At 46.2% G+C, this 21770-nt stretch overlaps 1 protein-coding gene across 2 annotated transcripts in view; it reads right to left on the reverse strand.

Moving 5' to 3' along the window:
- The window catches only part of mgat4c (mgat4 family member C), a 190263-nt gene that overhangs the window by 93880 nt on the left and 74613 nt on the right, over window positions 1–21770 (reverse strand). The window contains exons 2-3 of one of the 2 annotated variants that reach the window (XM_064929330.1): window positions 4532–4655; window positions 4299–4363 (exon numbers count right to left, since the gene is read on the reverse strand). The gene's annotated coding sequence lies outside the window, so the exon portion shown is untranslated. The remainder of the gene's footprint in view (window positions 1–4298; window positions 4364–4531; window positions 4656–21770) is intronic. The other variant, XM_064929331.1, reaches the window with a different exon arrangement.

Consider the following 21770-nt stretch of genomic DNA (forward strand, 5'->3'; position numbering starts at 1 on the left):
TGTTTGATTGCCTTGCGGAGGGAATAGCTACACTGTTTGTATTCGGTCATGTTTCCCGTCACCTTGCCCTGGTTAAAAGCAGTGGTTCGTGTTTTCAGTTTCACCCGAATGCTGCCATAAATCCACGGTTTCTGGTTTGGGAATGTTTTAATCGTTGCTATGGGAACGACATCGTCAATGCACTTTCTAATTAACTCGCTCACCGAATCAGCGTATTCGTCGATGTTGTTGTTGGAAGCAATGCGGAACATATCCCAATCCACGTGATCAAAGCAGTCTTGAAGCGTGGAATCAGATTGGTCTGACCAGCGTTGAACAGACCTGAGCGCGGGAGCTTCCTGTTTTAGTCTCTGTTTAGGGAGAAATAAAATGGAGTCGTGGTCAGATTTCCCGAAAGGAGGGCGGGGGAGGGCCGTATATGCGTCACGGAAGTTAGAATAGCAATGATCCAGGGTTTTACCAGCCCTGGTTGCGCAATCGATATGCTGATACAATTTAGGGAGTCTTGTTTTCAGATTAGACTTGTTAGGGCCTCCCGGGTGGCGCAGTGGTTAAGGGTGCTGTACTGCAGTGGCTGCTGTGCCACCAGAGACCCTGGGTTCACGCCCAGGCTCCATCGTAACCAGCCGCGACCAGGAGGTCCATGGGGTGACGTACAATTGGTGCAGTGCATGCTAACCAAGGTTGCCAGGTGCACAGTGTTTCCTCAGACACATTGGTGCTTCTGGGTTGGATGCGCACTGTGTTGAGAAGCAGTACAGCTTGGTTGGGATGTGTATCGGAGGATGCATGACTTTCAACCTTTGCCTCCCCCGAGCCCGTACGGGAGTTGTAGCGATGAGACAAGATAGTAGCTACTAAAACAAACAATTGGGGAGCAAAAATAATTTAAAAAAAGATAGCCTTAGCTTTCCTTACTGTGTATATTTGTTGCTAACTTTCCTGAAAAGTTGCATATCATGGGGGCTATTCGATGCTAATGCAGGGCTCCATGTGCTGGTCAAGGGCAGTCAGGTCTGAAGTGAACCAAGAAGATCTTCAAAGGAAAGGCATAAATTATATCGCTATTTCTGACTTTTGTGTCGCAACTCCCTGGTTGAAAATGATCTGTTAGTGCTGGCACTGTCCTCAGATAATCGCATGGTTTGCTTTTGCCGTAAAGCCTTTCAAAAATCTGAAACGGTGTCTGGATTAACAACTAGTTAAGCTTTATTTTGATGTATTACATGAAAGTTTAATATTTATAGTAATTTAATTTGAATTTCGCGCTCTGCAATTTCACCGAATGTTGTCCAGGTGGGATGCTACTGTCCCACCTATCCCAAAGAAGTTAAGCTAACAGTCTGGTGTGCTCTGGACAGCTAGCAGGCCGCGGCTAGCATGCTAGCGGATGGGATTTCAGGGGACGAAGCGACGGCGGAGCAAGTTGAGAAAAACCCCATCGGGCGAATCACGTCGGTGGTCCAGTTGTGATGAGTTGAGGGGATCCAAGCCAGTTGGCAAAAAGAGGTATTGTAGCCCAAGTAGTGGCTGATGGACTTATTTGGCTAGCCGGGAGATGGGCATAGCAAGGCTAACTCCAGGCTAATTGGTTATTGCTTCGGGACAGTGACGTTAGCCAGGAGTGGCCACTCGAATAGCAGCTAGCCAGCTGCGATGATCCAGGTGGGAAAAAAAGGTTCAGAGCTTGCGGTAGGAATCCGGAGATATGGAGAAAAATAAGTACGATTTGCTCTGCTTTGAGTCGCGCTGTGCAAACTGGCGAGAGTTTTCCATGCTAGAGGTGGCTGATGACCGCTATCAGTGGCAAGCTGAGTACTAGCTAGTAGCTAGTTAGCTGGCTAGCTTCTGTTGGGGTTCCGGTTCAGTTGACGGTTCAGACAACAAATCAGCAGGGCTCCATATGGTGGGTATAGTGGCCAAATAATTTGTCCGATGGGCCTCTTCAGCTAACAGTTCGATGTACTTTAGACAGCTAGCGGGCCGTAGCTAACTAGTAGCCAGTTAGCTGGTAGCCAGTTAGCTGGCTAGCGTTTGATGAGTTGATGAGTTCTTAAGTATAAAAATAGCAGATCCGTACCACATTGGGTGAGGCGGGTTGCAGGAGAGTATATTCAGTCCATAGATAGAAAGTGATATTAAAATATTAAATATATATACGGGAGAAAAAAAAAGGAAAAACAATGTTTACAAGGGACAGGAAGGGACAAGACAAAAACACAAGTCCGATTGCTACACCATCTTGGAATTTAATACATATATATCGTTTGGGTTTAATGTGTATATTTATGTTTTATATGCAGGGTGCATTTGTAAAAGAGGACGAGGTCTCAATATATCTTCCATGTTAAAATAAAGGTTAAATAAAACAAATGAAAATAAATACTGAATACAAAACCGAAATCAAATCGTACTGGTCACAAGAGCCGAATACAGCGGGTTTAGACTTGATCATGAAATGCCTGTGTACAAGCCCTTCCCAATGATGCAGAGTACAAAAATAAATAAAATACAAATTAAAGTAGTAAAACAGGAGGAATAAAATACACGAGAACGGAGCTATATACAGGATGTACCAGATCAATGTGGAGCTATATACAGGCAGTTCCAGTACCAGATCAATGTGCAGGAATACGAGGTATTGGAGGGAGATATGTACATGAAGGCAGGGTAAAGTGACTAGGCATCAGAATAGTTACTATCCTGCATACTGCATCTAGACACTAAATTGTATGTGGTACTCTTACTTCAGTCACGACAATATACTGTATAACTACATGTTAAACTGTAGGCAACCAACAACTACTATACATGTCAAGAGTACAGTGTTCCACTGGAGTGTTGTGATGAACAGTGAGAGATGAAAATTAGTATGAAAGTGTCAAGTGGAGCTTGTCAAACCCCACTCATGTATGAATATTTCACTAGCATCACACACACACGCGCCCGCACGCAGACACACACCACAAACCAGCCCTCCTCGCCTCGATTCCCCCGGCTCAGAGAAGAAAGAGGCCCTCCGACGGATACCTGTCTACTGCTTCATCTCACAGCCCAAATTTCAGATGGCATGAATGACAGGAGGAGCTCTCCAGTGCTGACAGCGCTGCCTTATGGGGGAACTTGAGCGGTCTCATAGGAGGAGCTCTCCAGTGCTGACAACGCTGCCTTATGGGGGAACTGGAGCTTTCGCCCACATCACACTGCTGCCAGAAACCAGGCTACGCCCATGACCGACACACACAGAAACAAATACTGTACCACACAAACGAGTAGTACACACTCACTCAATCACTCACAAACGCACATAGACGCATAGGCAAACAAACACTCAGCAAACAAACACACATAAGCATGCATGCATGCACACACATACTATAGGTGCACACACACACGGCACACACAAATATCACACGAGTACATTGAGTAGGGAGCACACACACACACACACGCACAGGCAAACACACACCAAGGATGCAGCAATATTCCAAACATATAGAATAGCACACACACACACACACACACACTTGAGCAGAGCTTTTTTTGAATGTGTCTCCTGACAGTTATCAAGATGGTAAAGTACCGCCCCCTTTACATACAGCCACATCTCTCACAGGAAACATAGATATTCACAGAGCTACTAGGTCTTTCCTCTACCACATGACAGATCATAATGTAGTTATAGTAGCCAGGGAAAGATAATACTGTATATGTCCCCGTCTCACGTTCAGCCAATTTCGTACATTACACAGCATTCCCCGTTTCCCTTTTAGTTGAATTTTGTATGTTAAATGCGGAGATTTAAAGATTGTAATTAAGGCTGGAAGAATTACCGTACAATCGTGTAACTGTCCATTATGGTTGTAGACCGTAATGAAAATAAAAGAAACCTCAAACTGGACGAATAGCTGAGTGAAGAAGGGACGGCCGGGCATTATTGCGGTTGAGTCCATTTCCACGTTTACATGGACTCTTTACAACATGATGAAACTTTGTTTCTCCTTGCTGAAACAAGCAAGGTGATGTAGCAAATGAGTCTTTGGTTGCCTAGGTAATGCCTCCTTTCTGCAGCAGCACATGCAGTCAGGAGCTATACAAATTATTATAACGGTGACCACGGTCATTTGGCTGACCAACAACCGTCACCCAGAATACCATGACCATCACAGCCCAAATTGTAATGCAGTATTGATCAACATACAGTATATATTTTAAAACCCACTATTAATGAACCACAGTATGGAGAGGAGACCAGGGAGTGGGTCACTAAGATAGTAAATCCATCCTGATGTACTTACTTTTACTGCTTATCCTATGGGCCATTATAGGACTCTCCTCTCTCTCACAGGTCAAAGTGTCGATGCTGGAAGAGGGAAAAATAAACATTTGGATGTTAAATCACTGTGGTAAGAAAACCCACACAGACTCAGTAAACACACAGTAAAACACTTGTGTGTGGTGGTGCGAAAGAGAGAGAGGGAGAGAAAGAGAGAGAGAAGAAAGAGAGTGAGAGACATTGATTTTCCCCTACCCCGAAGTGCCAGTTCATCATTCCGTGAGACACTCTCTATCGATCCTTCGCCTTTAGTTTGTTTGTAATTTTGGGGGCTTAAAGCTGGTCGCTATGATAGATCCCTCTGTACGCCATTCGTCTCCTACATGAAAAATGGACAGATCAAAGGATGTGTGGAAATGACCTCATTTTCAGAGCTGTTTGATCTTCCCTTCAGTTGGTCTTTCAGCCTTGTTTTAAACATTATTTTTTTATTAAACCTTAATTTAACCAGGCAAATCAGTTCAGAACACATTTATAAGCTTTGTCCAACCTTTTAAAATGGTGTTTTACCTGGTATGCAACCATACAGTAATAACACAGGAAAAACGAGATGAGTATAACCCCAGAATACCAGGAACATTCGCAGGACATTAGCAGTCACATGAAGTTCTAGTTAGGGTTTTATCTAACATTACGATGATAACATTTGGGGGGGGGGGGGGGGTTAAATTAAATATCCTTGGAATGTTATCCTAACATTCACAAAAATGTTGTGCACTACATCTATAACAACCACCACAGAACATTCCCCCGAGGATCTTAATAGGTTTCCAGGTAATGTAATAACAAAATGTGTTCTGGGAGTGTTCTTGCAACATAGTGAAGGTTTTATACAATCATTGTACAATCATCAGTACAACTTGACAGTGTTTGTGTTATTAGGACTTTTTTGGGCAACCTTAATGACCTAGAAACATTCACAGAATGTTGGTTTGCTGGGATTACATAAGAAAATTGGAATCATCTTTGTAAGTGCATCCCTAGACCAAGATCATTCATGGTAACAAAACCAAATTACTTCACATTTTCCTTTTGAGTGGATTCAATTATTCTGATATGTCTGATGGTTAAGAGATCTTTCCCCCTTTCAATATTCAGGACCACTGAAAAATAGAACATACCTTTAACTATCCATTTCGGTTTAGCCCGTGTTCATAAATTTTACTCTCATCCCTCCCCCATCTTTGAGTCTATCCTGATTTCCATTCAGTGAGCAGTCGCAGAGACGTTGGGTTTTCATCCACCCACACACAACCTCCAACTGCCCCACCTTCCTACCTCCCAACCCCCACCCACACACACCGTGGACCTGCCCTCCCTTCCTGGAGCCAGAGAGCATCACATAGTGACCTAGCACCACCTCTCCAGATGCTAAAAGATACCCTGAGGTTATCATGTGATGTATGACAAAGCTTAGATTACAGTACAGAGATCACAAAAGGAAGTAAGCTCCCTGCACAGGAGAACCCAACAAATACAAACATTGGCTGCTGCTAGCTTCAGTATCTATTATCTCTCTCTTTAAATGCCTGTATTGAAACGGTTTGTTTCTGATGAATATGTGAGACAACCAGTTTCTGATCATGGAGGTCATCCAATAAATCAATGGAGAGGTGTAACTCCCAGGCAGCCATTTCTCCTAGCCAGCACAGCCCTAACTCAGCCCTAACAGCCCTAACTCAGCCCTAACACAGCCCTAACTCAGCCCTAACAGCCCTAACTCAACCCCAACAGCCCTAACAGCCCTAACTCAGCCCTAACAGTCCTAACTCAGCCCTAACAGTCCTAACTCAGCCCTAACAGCCCTAACTCAGCCCTAACAGCCCTAACTCAGCCCTAACAGCCCTAACTCAGCCCTAACAGCCCTAACTCAGCCCTAACTCAGCCCTAACAGCCCTAACTCAGCCCTAACAGTCCTAACTCAGCCCTAACTCAGCCCTAACAGCCCTAACTCAGCCCTAACAGCCCTAACTCAGCCCTAACTCAGCCCTAACAGCCCTAACTCAGCCCTAACTCAGCCCTAACAGCCCTAACTCAGCCCTAACTCAGCCCTAACAGCCCTAACTCAGCCCTAACTCAGCCCTAACAGCCCTAACTCAGCCCTAACTCAGCCCTAACTCAGCCCTAACTCAGCCCTAACTCAGCCCTAACAGCCCTAACTCAGCCCTAACTCAGCCCTAACAGCCCTAACTCAGCCCTAACTCAGCCCTAACAGCCCTAACTCAGCCCTAACAGCCCTAACTCAGCCCTAACTCAGCCCTAACTCAGCCCTAACAGCCCTAACTCAGCCCTAACAGTCCTAACTCAGCCCTAACTCAGCCCTAACAGCCCTAACTCAGCCCTAACAGCCCTAACTCAGCCCTAACAGCCCTAACTCAGCCCTAACTCAGCCCTAACAGCCCTAACTCAGCCCTAACTCAGCCCTAACAGCCCTAACTCAGCCCTAACTCAGCCCTAACAGCCCTAACTCAGCCCTAACAGCCCTAACTCAGCCCTAACTCAGCCCTAACAGCCCTAACTCAGCCCTAACTCAGCCCTAACAGCCCTAACTCAGCCCTAACTCAGCCCTAACTCAGCCCTAACTCAGCCCTAACAGCCCTAACTCAGCCCTAACTCAGCCCTAACTCAGCCCTAACTCAGCCCTAACAGCCCTAACTCAGCCCTAACTCAGCCCTAACAGTCCTAACTCAGCCCTAACTCAGCCCTAACAGCCCTAACAGTCCTAACTCAGCCCTAACAGTCCTAACTCAGCCCTAACAGCCCTAACTCAGCCCTAACTCAGCCCTAACTCAGCCCTAACTCAGCCCTAACTCAGCCCTAACTCAGCCCTAACAGTCCTAACTCAGCCCTAACTCAGCCCTAACAGCCCTAACAGTCCTAACTCAGCCCTAACAGTCCTAACTCAGCCCTAACTCAGCCCTAACAGCCCTAACAGCCCTAACAGTCCTAACTCAGCCCTAACAGTCCTAACTCAGCCCTAACAGCCCTAACAGTCCTAACTCAGCCCTAACAGTCCTAACTCAGCCCTAACTCAGCCCTAACAGCCCTAACAGCCCTAACAGTCCTAACTCAGCCCTAACAGCCCTAACTCAGCCCTAACTCAGCCCTAACAGCCCTAACAGCCCTAACTCAGCCCTAACTCAGCCCTAACTCAGCCCTAACAGCCCTAACAGCCCTAACTCAGCCCTAACAGTCCTAACAGCCCTAACTCAGCCCTAACAGTCCTAACTCAGCCCTAACAGCCCTAACTCAGCCCTAACAGCCCTAACAGCCCTAACTCAGCCCTAACAGCCCTAACTCAGCCCTAACAGTCCTAACAGTCCTAACAGCCCTAACAGCCCTAACTCAGCCCTAACAGCCCTAACTCAGCCCTAACAGCCCTAACAGTCCTAACAGCCCTAACTCAGCCCTAACAGCCCTAACAGCCCTAACTCAGCCCTAACAGCCCTAACTCAGCCCTAACAGCCCTAACAGTCCTAACAGCCCTAACTCAGCCCTAACAGCCCTAACAGCCCTAACTCAGCCCTAACAGCCCTAACAGTCCTAACAGCCCTAACTCAGCCCTAACAGCCCTAACAGTCCTAACAGCCCTAACAGTCCTAACTCAGCCCTAACAGCCCTAACAGCCCTAACAGCCCTAACAGCCCTAACAGTCCTAACAGCCCTAACTCAGCCCTAACAGCCCTAACAGCCCTAACTCAGCCCTAACAGCCCTAACTCAGCCCTAACAGCCCTAACAGTCCTAACAGCCCTAACTCAGCCCTAACAGCCCTAACAGCCCTAACTCAGCCCTAACAGCCCTAACAGTCCTAACAGCCCTAACTCAGCCCTAACAGCCCTAACAGTCCTAACAGCCCTAACAGTCCTAACTCAGCCCTAACAGCCCTAACAGCCCTAACAGCCCTAACTCAGCCCTAACAGTCCTAACAGCCCTAACAGTCCTAACAGCCCTAACTCAGCCCTAACAGCCCTAACAGCCCTAACAGCCCTAACAGCCCTAACAGTCCTAACAGCCCTAACAGCCCTAACAGCCCTAACTCAGCCCTAACTCAGCCCTAACAGTCCTAACAGCCCTAACAGCCCTAACTCCCCAGGTTTTATAACGTAATTTGTGCCTAATGGCCACACTCATTAGTGGCATCTCCAAAACACACTCTGGTCATTACCGAGCACATTTGCAGTTTAGGCTTCATGCCGGCATTGTCAGTTTAAGTCATTCGTCACATTCCCTGGCAGTTGGCACCACAAATGAACAAAAAGCACAAATCGTATCATAATCTGTGACTATCGTTATCTGCATACAATGCCAGCCAGCTTGTTTTGACACGTCTGTTTTTTCAGTGTAGCGAGAAACCTGGTTTGAAACAACATCCATCATGTTGACTCAATGCTGCCGAGGGAGGCCACTTGAAGACCACATAGTAGTAGGCAGGCGGAGGTGCAGTGTGAATGGTGCACTTTTTTAGTAAACCTCCAGTGTATGGAGAGAGAAGAAGAAAAAGAGTAGAACAGAGTGCTGAGAGAGAGAGTTATAAGTGGGACAATGGGAGAAAGAGAATGAGTGGAATAGTAGGAGAGGTGGAGGTCTAGGAGGTGGCTGTGGCATGGGGCGTGGAAGCAGTCGGACCGTGGCTGAATTTTTTGTCAAATTTTAGAGGCCCCCCGTCTTGGCAGTGTAGCTACATTTTTTAATTTGCCTTGCAGCTGAAATCAAATGATGCAGTTTTTAAGCACATTTCTTGGAATTCTATGCATTTTGACATGGTTAATGCTGTGTTCTTTTGTTCAAACATAATAAATCTATTCTGCTAAATCCATTGGTTCGGAATTTTACATTTTTTATTCTCCCTGACTGTCTAACTTTATTATAGTGATTGTTAGTTTTCAAATATTATATTATTATAAAATATGTAGGTCCATTATCTTTCCAACATACCTTGTATTTGCTTTAATGCATTTAAGTTCACACTGAAAACATTTTACCGTCCCAAAAATACACTGCTCAAAGGGAACACTAAAATAACACATCCTAGATCTGAATGAATGAAATATTCTTATTAAATACTTTATTCTTTACATTGTTGAATGTGTGATAACAAAATCACACAAAAATGATCAATGGAAATCAAATTTATCAACCCATGGAGGTCTGGAGTTGGAGTCACGCTCAAATTTAAAGTGGAAAACCACACTACAGGCTGATCCAACTTTGATGTAATGTCCTTAAAACAAGTCAAAATGAGGCTCAGTAGTGTGTGTGGCCTCCACGTGCCTGTATGACCTCCCTACAATGCCTGGGCATGCTCCTGATGAGGTGGCGGATGGTCTCCTGGGGGATCTCCTCCCAGACCTGGACTAAATCATCAGCCAACTCCTGGACAGTCTGTGGTGCAATGTGGCATTGGTGGATGGAGCGAGACATGATGTCCCAGATGTGCTCAATTGGATTCAGGTCTGGGGAACGGGCGGGCCAGTCCATAGCATCAATGTCTTCCTCTTGCAGGAACTGCTGACACACTCCAGCCACATGAGGTCTAGCATTGTCTTGCATTAGGAGGAACCCAGGGCCAACTGCACCAGCATATGGTCTCACAAGGGGTCTGAGGATCTCATCTCGGTACCTAATGGCAGCCAGGCTACTACTGGCGAGCCCATGGAGGGCTGTGCGGCCCCCCAAAGAAATGCCACCCCACACCATGACTGACCCACCACCAAACCGGTCATGCTGGAGGATGTTGCAGGCAGCAGAACGATCTCCACGGCGTCTCCAGACTGTCACATGTGCTCAGTGTGAACCTGCTTTCATCTGTGAAGAGCACAGGGCGCTGTTGTGTATGCATGACATGGAAGTACTGGGATGTTTTCAGCTTCCAGGAATTGGGTACAGATCCTTGCGACACGGGCTGTGCATCATGATGAAACAAGAGGTGATGGCAACGGATGAATGGCACGACAATGGGCCTCAGGATCTCGTCACTGCGCATTCAATTTGCCATCGATAAAATGCAATGTGTTTCTTGCCCGTAGCTTATGCCTACCCATACCATAACCCCACCGCCACCACGGGCACTCTGTTCACAACATTGGCATCATCAAACCGCTCGCCCACACGAAGCCGTACACATGGTCTGCGGTTGTGAGGTCAGTTGGACGTACTAACAAATTCTCTAAAACGAAATTGGAGGTGGCTTATGGTAGAGAAATGAACATTAAATTCTCTGTCAACAGCTCTAGTGGAAATTCATGCAGTCAACATGCCAATAGTACGCTCCCTAAAATCTTGAGACATCTGTGGCATTGTGTTGTGTGACAAACTGCACATTTTAGAGTGGCCTTTCATTGTCCCCAGCACAAGGTGCACCTCTGCAATGATAATTCTGTTTAATTAGCTTATTGTTATGCAACACCTGTCAGGTGGATGGATTATCTTGGAAAAGAAGAAATGTTGACTATAAGGGACATAAACAAATTTGAGCAAAACATTGGAGAGAAATAAGCTTTTTGTGTGTATGGAAATGTTCTACAATCTTTTATTTCTGCTCATGAAACATGAAACATGGGACCAACACTTTACATGTTGCGTTTATATTTTAGTTCAAAATACAGTTGAAGTCGGAAGTTTACATATACTTAGGTTGGAATCATTAAAATTAGTTTTTCAACTACTCCACAAATTTCTTGTTAACAAACTATAGTTTTGGCAAGTTGGTTAGGACATCTACTTTGTGCATGACACAAGTCATTTTTCCAACAATTGTTTACAGACATATTATTTAACTTATAATGCACTGTATCATAATTTCATCATTGGGTCAGAAGTTTACATACACTAAGCTGACATATACTAAGCCTTCAAACAGCTTGAAAAATTCCAGAAAATGATGTCATGGCTTTAGGAGCTTCTGATAGGCTAATTAACATAATTTGAGTAAATTGGAGGTGTACTTGTGGATGTATTTCAAGGCCTACCTTCAAACTCAGTTTTGTTTGACATCATGGGAAAATCAAAATAAATCAGCCAAGACCTCAGATTGTCGATCTCCACAAATTTGGTTCGCATCAAAACCGCCATAAAAAAGCCAGACTACAGTTTGCAACTGCACATGGGGACAAAAATCATACTTTTTGGAGAAATGTCCTCTGGTCTGAAGAAACAGAAATACAACTGTTTGGCAATAATGACCATCATTATGTTTAGAGGAAAAAGGGGGAGGCTTACAAGCCGAAGAACACCATCCCAACCGTGAAGCATGGGGGTGTGTTAGGAATTTTATAAATAATGACTAAACAATATCTACATTTAAATAGAACTGTAACTAATTGAACTCTACCCTGTTTTACAATATCTGATTAATAATGTTAGTTCCTAAGAAAGAGGTTATGTAGCATGGATAAGGGGTAATTGGAAATGATAACCATTGTGTAGAAAGGAATGTGTGTGTGTGTCTTAAGTAAGCAAAGAGGATCATTAACCTATGTTTGAACCGACTCAACTAGATCTCTGTGGCGATCAAATAAGACAGCGAGAGCCCCTCCAGGTTTTCCCTATCTGGAACTGTCTGCTAAAGTGGTAATAAATTATGGTGAGACTTCAGGAGTTAATCCAGATATTTTGTGGGTCATGTATGTGCGCTAGTGAGTTGGCATGAACTTTTGAACCTGCTTTTTCCTGGTCGAGAGGAGGAGATACCTTTTATAACCTATGACGTCATATTTGATATATAAGCTGTTGTACAGGGTTCTATGAGCAGCGCGCTCTCGATAATACATGCTATTGGCTAATTTTGAGACTGGTCTCTGTCTATTTTATGCAAATAAGGATCTTACAAATTCTTAGAAACAGACAGAGTGATTTTAATTGAATTGGTCAATGAACACATATAGGAATTATTAAATTCCTTTGACAGGTTGGCAGCATCATGTTGTGGGGTGCTTTGCTGAAGGAGGGACTGGTGCACTTCACAAAATAGATGGCATGGTGAGGCAGGAAAGTTATGTGGATATATTGAAGCAACAGCTCAAGACATCAGTAAGGAAGTTAAAGCTTGGTCGCAAATGGGTCTTCCAAATGGATAATGACCCCAAGCATACTTCCAAAGTTTTGGCACCAAGACTCTTCCTAGAGCTGGCTGTCTAAGCAATCGGGGGAGAAGGGCCTTGGTCAGGGAGGTGATCAAGAACCCGATGGTCACTCTGACAGAGCTGCAGAGTTCCTCTGTGGAGATGGGAGAACCATCCAGAAGGACAATCATCTCTGCAGCACTCCACCAATCAGGCCTTTATGGTAGAGTGTCCAGACGGAAGCCACTTCTCAGTAATAGGCATATTTCAGCCTTGGAGTTTGCCAATAGTCACCTAAAGGGCTCTCAGACCATGAGAAACAAGATACTCTGGTCTTATGAAACCAAGATTGAACTCTTTGGTCTGAATGCCAAGCGTCACGTCTGGAGGAAACCTGACACCTCCCAAGGATTTCAATAGCAGAAACATCCCTTGTTACAACCTCAGAGCTGTGGGAAACACTGTCCACACTCTGCAGAAACCTCTCCCAAGTCCTTGAAGCTCAAAGAGAAATTTATTTCTCAAATTTATTATTTGATCAGGACATGGGATACCTAATACCAATTCTGTATTTTTCCTAGAAGATTGAGGGAATTGAAGTGTGGGTGTACAACAGCTCCCATCCAAGTAAGAAATAGAGCAGGAGTGTGAAAGAGAGAAAGAGGGAGAATGAGGAGAGAGAGAACAAGGAGAGAGAGTTAGAAAAATAGAGAACAAGAGAGAGAGAAGAGAGAGAACGACCAAGAGGAAGAGAGAGAGAGAAAACGACAAATAGAGCAATAGAGAAATAGAGAGAGAGAGTGGGTGGAGAAACATGTTGGCTATCCTTTGTCAACTGCTCAGTGCCATTTAATGGCCTGTAAACTCCTTTGCGGGAAAAGAAAAGGCAATTAGCATACTGAGTGGATTACAAGATTGCTCTGACTCCTGGATTAATGTGTGCACTTAATCGTCTCATTGCTAAGCGATTCTTGGATATGGCTATCCAAGGGGAACACATTTCTTCATTCTCTAAACCCTGTAAAGCTCAAACATTAAAATGGATTTCTTCTGCCGCACCAAAGATGCACTCCTTCACAAAACTCCCTCACAATATCTTTAGAAGTCGAGTTGTTATTGTTTTGTTGGTTGTTGCTATACACCCTCAAACAACAGCAACTTTCCTCAGTTAAGTAAAGTAGTGTTTCTCGATGTCCTTGAATGTAAAAGCCATACATTCTATTTCTCTGATGCACGTAACACACACTTTGCAACAACCTTCATCACAGTCTCTGCCACCCTGCAACTCTGATCAACTAGGAAACTTGGTGCTCTCTCTCTCCCCATCTCCAGTAACTGCAGCTTCACCCCAAATCTTCCCCCTTCCTGGCTTTGATATGATCTTTAATCCACAGCTACTCACCTCACCTCCAAATCCTTCACTGACAGTGTCAACCCAGAAATGAAAAGAGCTGATAACTTTGCAGCGCTATCACTCAGCACCGAGGCAGGCGACACACACTCACACACACTCTCCCAGGATGGTAGCTTCACCTTAACGTACACACAGAGCCACACATACACCTGACACTCACACACACACACACACACACAGATTACATTACTGCATTCAATATTCCAGGTAAACATTTTCAGATGGTGCAAAAAAATCAGTTTGATAAAACCTTGCCCACCCATGCGAGAAATTCCACCCAGGCCATTAGAATGTAAAATAACCTGATAACAACTGCAAGTTCAGTTCCAGAAAGTTAGCTTTACCCTGTTTACCACATAGCCTTGTCATGAGCACTAACAGTGAGCACTGCTTCATTTCTTTGGTTATCTATGGAAATTTCCATCTCCGTTTTGATTCTCTGCTGTTTCCATCCCTGCAGATAAAGAGCTTTGGGGATGCGCTGCACTTCCCTCCTTCAGAAATTAAAGAGCTGATTCACTGCTTTCTGTTAAAAGGAGCAGATGGTGGAGACATGCCTTTGGTTCCCCAACCAGTGTTGTTCACCAGCCCCCGCTAGACCACCGGCGCTGCTACTGGGCTGGGCTAGGCTGGGCTAGACTGGGTTGGGTTGGGTTGGGCTAGGCTAGGCTGGGCTAGGCTGGGTTGGGTTGGGCTGGGCTAGGCTGGGCTAGACAAAGCAACTAGGCCTTTGTTGCAGTTCAGCTTTTACCTGTTATTGCCTCTTTTCTAGCTAACTTCCTTAGAGAGAGGGAAAGAAAGGGAGAGGAAGAAAGAGGAAGAGGGGGAAAGGGAGAGAGAAACATGGTGAGAGAGAGGGAGAAAGACAGAAAATTATAAAGACAGAGAGAGAAAGAAATAGTGGGAGAAAGAGGTGGAGAGGTAGAGTTGGTGAGAAAAGAGTGACAGAGAGAGAGAGAGAGAGAGAGAGAGAGAGAGAGAAGCTCTCTGGGTGGATAAAGAATGCATTTTCTCTTTAGAAATCAATAATGTCTCAGTGCTGTGAGGATCACCAGCGTCGACATCGCCTCCAACTTATTCATTCATTTCTCCAAATGATCTACTGCTTCCTCACTCTCTTTTCCTTTGTCGCTTTATCTGTCCCTCTCTCTGTCTACCTCTCTGGAGGAAGTCTCTTTGGCTTGTTAAGATCAAATTCAAATTCAGATTGCGTTATTGGCATGAAATACAATTTGTAGATATTGCCAAAGCAGGATAGTGGTACAGCATTCCAGTAAATACAGTTTAATGCAACAAGGTTAATGAAATACAGTTCATTTCAGTAGTAATAATAACAATAGTACATATGTGAAACTAGGCGAATATTGCAAGTCACGACTTCACAGGAGAGACATTTGAACCTTTTTTGGTTTGGTTTATCAAAATGCGGTTTTTTGGCAGAAATGCCTGTGAACTTTCATGTGCCTTAATAACAAACGTGTATGCCATATGTAAAAACAAATTTAAAATTTCAATTACGAGCCTTGTTGGTTAAGCCACAGAAAAAGTCAGCAACCTTCCCACTAGCCATGATTGGCTGAGATAATGAGTGAGCTGGACATGCCAAGAGAGGAGTTCGGATTGGTCTGCCATATAGAAGGCTTCTGTCTATATGAGCTGGTCAGTCTGTGTTGGTAATCCTGTCGAACCCTGATTTTTTATGTATCGCGTAGTGGAGCTGCATAAGTGTTGCTCTCCACTTTCTAGAGGTTTGAGTTTTGAAATCAGTGGAATCAAAATATGATAGCTAAAGAGACGGAGAAAACACCTGTCTTCAGATTACATCTTCACACTAAGGGCAACCATGGCATGGCAGGAAGACGCGTCCATCATGCATGAGGATGTATACAGGTAAGATAGTCAAGCTAACTACATTTTCAGATATTACACATTTCAAATTTTGAAAGGAAGTGTCTCCTTGAAGTTGTCCAATGCCGCGTCTCCTTCTCCCCATACGGCGTTTGCCCACTCCAGAGCTCTCCCCGAGAGGCATGAGACCAGGGCGGACACTCTCTCCCTTCCAGTTGGAGCTGGGTGAACGGTGGCCAGGTATAGGTCAAGTTGTAAGAGGAACCCCTGGCACTGTGCTGCCGTCCCATCACGTGTATCCCCTGTCGCAAGCGGAGACGGCGGCGATGGAGACATATGTCGCCGAATCCCTGCGTAAGGGGTACATTCGGTCCTCCACTTCACCCTCCTCCTCAAGTTTCTTTTTTGTAAATCAAATCAAATGTATTTGTCATGGTTAGCAGATGTTAATACGAGTGTAGTGAAATGCTTGTGCTTCTAGTTCTAACAATGCAGTAATAACCAACGAGTAATCTAACCACCTAACAATTCCAAAACTACTACCTTATACACACAAGTGTAAAGGGATAAAGAATATGTACACAAAGATATGAATGAGTGATGGTACAGAACGGCATAGGCAAGATGCAGTAGATGGTATCGAGTACAGTATATACATATGAGATGAGTAATGTAGGGTATGTAAACAAAGAGGCATAGTTCAAAGTGCCTAGTGATACATGTATTACATAAAGATGTAGTAGATGATATAGAGTACAGGATATACATATACATATGAGATGAATAATGTAGGGTGTGTAAACATTATATTAAGTAGCATTGTTTAAAGTGGCTAGTGATATATTTTACATCAATTTCCATCCATTTCCATTATTAAAGTGGCTGGAGTTGAGTCAGTGTGTTGGCAGCAGCCACTCAATGTTAGTGGTGGCTGTTTAACAGTCTGATGGCCTTGAGATAGAAGCTGTTTTTCAGTCTCTCGGTCCCAGCTTTGATGCACCTGTACTGACCTCGCCTTCTTGATGATAGCGGGGTGAACAGGCAATGGCTCGAGTGGCTGTTGTCCTTGATAATCTTTATGGCCTTCCTGTGACATCGGGTGGTGTAGGTGTCCTGGAGGGCAGGTAGTTTGCCCCCGGTGATGCGTTGTGCAGACCTCACTACCCTCTGGAGAGCCTTACGGTTGTGGGCGGAGCAGTTGCCGTACCAGGCGGTGATACAGCCCGACAGGATGCTCTCGATTGTGCATCTGTAGAAGTTTGTGAGTGCTTTTGGTGACAAGCCAAATTTCTTCAGCCTCCTCAGGTTGAAGAGGCGCTGCTGCACCTTCTTCACGATGCTGTCTGTGTGGGTGGACCAACTAAGTTTGTCCGTGATGTGTACGCCGAGGAACTTAAAACTTAGTACCCTCTCCACCACTGTCCCATCGATGTGGATAGGGGGGTGCTCCCTCTGCTGTTTCCTGAAGTACACAATCATCTCCTTTGTTTTGTTGACTTTGAGTGTGAGGTTATTTTCCTGACACCACACTCCGAGGGCCCTCACCTCCTCCCTGTAGGCCGTCTCGTAGTTGTTGGTAATCAAGCCTACCACTGTTGTGTCGTCCGCAAACTTGATGATTGAGTTGGAGGCGTGCATGGCCACGCAGTCGTGGGTGAACAGGGAGTACAGGAGAGGGCTCAGAATGCACCCTTGTGGGGCCCCAGTGTTGAGGATCAGCGGGGTGGAGATGTTGTTACCTACCCTCACCACCTTTGGGCGGCCCGTCAGGAAGTCCAGTACCCAGTTGCACAGGGCAGGGTCGAGACCCAGGGTCTCGAGCTTGATGACGAGTTTGGAGGGAACTATGGTGTTAAATGCTGAGCTGTAGTCGATGAACAGCATTCTCACATAGGTATTCCTCTTGTCCAGATGGGTTAGGGTAGTGTGCAGTGTGGTTGAGATTGCATCGTCTGTGGACCTAATTGGGTGGTAAGCAAACTGGAGTGGGTCTAGGGTCTCAGGTAGGGTGGAGGTGATATGGTCCTTGACTAGTCTCTCAAAGCACATCATGATGATGGAAGTGAGTGCTACGGGGCGGTAGTCGTTTAGCTCAGTTACCTTAGCTTTCTTGGGAACAGGAACAATGGTGGCCCTCTTGAAGCATGTGGGAACAGCAGACTGGGATAAGGATTGATTGAATATGTCTGTAAACACACCAGCCAGCTGGTCTGCGCATGCTCTGAGGGCGCGGCTGGGAATGCCGCCTGAGCCTGCAGCCTTGCGAGGGTTAACACGTTTAAATGTTTTACTCACGTCGGCTGCAGTGAAGGAGAGCCCGCATGTTTAAGTTGTGGGCCGTGTCAGTGGCACTGTATTGTCCTCAAAGCGGGCAAAAAAGTTATTTAGTCTGCCTGGGAGCAAGACATCCTGGTCCGTGACAGGGCCGGTTTTCTTCTTGTAATCCGTGATTGACTGTAGACCCTGCCACATACCTCTTGTGTCTGAGCCGTTAAATTGCGACTCTACTTTGTCTCTATACTGACGCTTAAGCTTGTAAAGAAGAAGGATGGTGGTCTGCGCCCGTGCATTGACTGTAGAGGTCTCAATCAAATCACGGTGAGGTACAGTTACCCGCTACCTCTTATCGCCACAGCGAATGAGTCTCAGGAATCTCAGGAGTGCGTACAACCTGGTGCGTATCCGGGAGGGAGACGAGTGGAAGACGGCGTTTAGTTCCACCTCAGGGCATTATGAGTACCTCGTCATGCTTTACGGGTTGGTGAATGCTCCATCCGATTTTCAGGGACCTGCACGGGCAGGGTGTAGTGGTGTATAACGATGACATTCTGATATACTCCACTACACACGCCGAGCATGTGTCCTTGGTGCGCAGGGTACTTGGACGACTGTTGGAGTCTGACCTGTACGTCAAGTTTGAGAAATGCCTGTTCTTTCAGCAGTCCATCTCCTTCCTGGGGTATCGCATTTCCACATCAGGGGTGGAGATGGAAAGTGACCGCATTGGAGCCGTGCGTAATTGGCCGACTCCCACCACGTTAAAGGAGGTGCAGCGATGTTTAGGGTTTGCCAATTACTACCAGAGATTTATCCTGGGTTTTGGCCAGGTGGCTGCTCCCATTACCTCACTACTGAAGGGGGGCCCTGTGCGTCTGCAGTGGTTGGTTGAGGTGGACAGGGCTTTTGGGATAAGCTGGGATAGAAGGCGTGCTCTCTCAGCGCTTGGGCACGCCACCGAAGCTCCGCCCCTGTGCTTTCTTCTCGAAGAAGCTCAGCCCGGCAGAGCGTAACTATGATGTGGGGGACCGGGAGCTGTTGGCTGTGGTTAAGGCTTTGAAGGCGTGGAGACATTGGCTTGAGGGGGCTAAACACCCTTTCCTCATCTGGACTGACCACCGCAACCTGGAGTACATCCGGGCAGCGAGGAGACTGAATCCTCGTCAGGCAAGGTGGGCCATGTTCTTTACCCGTTTTGTGTTTACCCTGTCCTACAGAACAGGTTCCCAGAATGTGAAGGCAGACGCACTGTCCCAGCTGAATGACACAGAGGAGCGGCCCATGGATCAGACTCCCATTCTCCCGGCCTCCTGCCTGGTAGCGCCGGTCGTGTGGGAGCTGGATGCGGACATTGAGCAGGCGTTATGTACAGAGCCCGCTCCACCCTAGTGTCCCGTCGGGCGTCGGAATGTTCCGTCTGCTGTCCTTGACCAGTTGATCTATTGGGCCCACACATCCCCCTCCTATGGTCATCCGGGATCGGTCGGAGACTGCGCTGTCTGACTGGAAAGTACTGGTGGCCCACCTTGGCTAAGGACGTAAGGGTTTATGTTTCCTCCTGCTCTGTGTGCACCTGGTGTAAGGCTCCTAGACACCTGCCCAGAGGTAAGCTACATCCCTTACCCGTTCCACAATGGCCTTGGTTACACATGTCGGTAGATTTCCTGACGGATCTTCCTCTCTCACAGGGCAACACCACGGTCCTGGTCATTGTGGATAATTTCTCTAAGTCCTGTCGTCTCCTCCCTCTGCCCGGTCTCCCTACAGCCCTACAAACTGCGGAGGCCCTGTTTACACACGTCTTCCGGCACTACGGGGTGCCTGAGGATATAGTGTCTGATAGAGGTCCACAGTTTACTTCGACAGTCTGGAGGGCGTTCATGGAATGTCTGGGGGTCTCGATCAGCCTCACCTCGGGTTTCCACCCCGAGAGTAATGGGCAAGTGGAAAGAGTGAACCAGGATGTGGGCAGGTTTCTGCGGTCCTATTGCCAGGACCGGCCGGGGGAGTGGGCGGCGTTCGTGCCCTGGGCAGAGATGGCACAGAACCCGCCCCGCCACTAACCTCTCCCCCTTTCAGTGTGTATTGGGGTACCAGCCGGTTCTGGCACCGTGGCATCAGAGTCAGACCGAGGCTCCCGTGGTGGACGAATGGATCAGGTGTGCGGAGGAGACATGCGAAGCCGCCCATGGTCACCTACAGCTGGCCGAGCTGCGCCAAAAGACCAGCGCGGTTCGTCGCCGCAGTGAGGCCCCGGTGTTCGCACCGGGTCCCCGAGGGCGGCGTCGGCGCGCCACTGGAGCCAAACGTCGGGGGGGGGGGGTACTGTCACGGCTTCCGCCGAAGTTGGCCCCTCGCCCTGTTCGAGCGGCGTTTGGGGGTCGACGTCACCGGCTTTCTAGCCATTGTCGCTCCATTTTTCTTTTATCCATTTGTTTTGTCTTGTTCCCTGCATACCTGGTTTTCATTACTCAGTCACACTACATTTATTTATACCTCTGTTCCCCCTCATGTCTTTGTGTGAGATTGTTTTGTGCTACGTGTCTATGTTGAAGCGCTTTACTGGTATGCATTTATTCTATGTTTTCTTTCATGAGGTATGTTAACGTGTTTATACAATATTATTATTGCACGTTTGCACTATGTATTGGCTGAAGGTTTCGACGCAGTGTCGTCCGTCTGTTGGTTTATACTGCCAAAATAAAGTATGCGCCTGTTCACAACTCTCTGCTCTCCTGCACCTGACTCCGCTCCCAGTACCACGCTATTGACAGCTAACTTAACGTTAGCTACAATGCCTTGCAAAAGTATTCATCCCCGTTGTCTTTTTTTTCAATTTTGTTGCATTACAACCTGTCATTTAAATTGATTTTTATTTGGATTTCATGTAATGGACATACAAAATATAGTCCAAATTGGTGAAGTGAAATTTTTTTAAATTATAAAAAATAAAAACGAAAAAGTGGTGCGTGCATAAGTATTTACCCCCTTTGCTATGAAGCCCCTAAATAAGATCTGGTCCAACAAATTACCTTCAGAAGTCACATAATTAGTTAAATAAAGTCCACCTGTGTGCAGTCTAAGGGTCACATGATCTGTCACATGATCTCAACACTACTAAGCAAGGGGCACCATGAAGACCACCATGGAGACTCCCCAAACATATGGGAGAAGGTACTCTGGTAAAATCTAGCTTTTTGGCCATCAAGGAAAACGCTATGTCTTGCGCAAACCCAACACCTCTCAGCACCCCAGGAACAACATCCCCACAGTGAAGCATGGTGGTGGCAGCATCATGCTGTGGTGATGTTTTTCATCGGCAGGGACTTTGAAACGGGTCAGAATTGAAGTAATGATGGATGGCGCTAAAAACAGGGAAATTCTTGATTGAAACATGTCTCAAACTTCCAGAGATTTGAGACTGGGACGGAGATTCACCTTCCAGCAGGACAATGACCCTAAGCATACTGATAAAGCAACACTCGAGTGGTTTAAGGGGAAACATTTAAATGCCTTGGAATGACCTAGTCAAAGCCCAGACCTCAATCCAACCGAGAATCTGTGGTATGACTTAAAGATTTCTGTACACCAGCGGAACCCATCCTACTTGAAGGAGCTGGAGCAGTTCTGCCTTGAAAAATTCCAGTGGTTAGATGTGCAAAGCTCATAGAGACATACCCCAAGAGACAAAATGTGGCTCGACAAAGTATTGACTTTGGGGGGGTGAATAGTTATGTACACTCAAGTTTTCTGTTTTTTTGTCTTACTTCTTGTTTGTGTCACAAAAAAAAATATTTTGCATCTTCAAAGTGGTAGGCATGTTGTGTAAATCAA

The sequence above is a fragment of the Oncorhynchus masou genome, chromosome 22, assembly GCF_036934945.1.
Source record: "Oncorhynchus masou masou isolate Uvic2021 chromosome 22, UVic_Omas_1.1, whole genome shotgun sequence".
In the NCBI taxonomy this organism is placed as follows: Eukaryota; Metazoa; Chordata; class Actinopteri; order Salmoniformes; family Salmonidae; genus Oncorhynchus; species Oncorhynchus masou.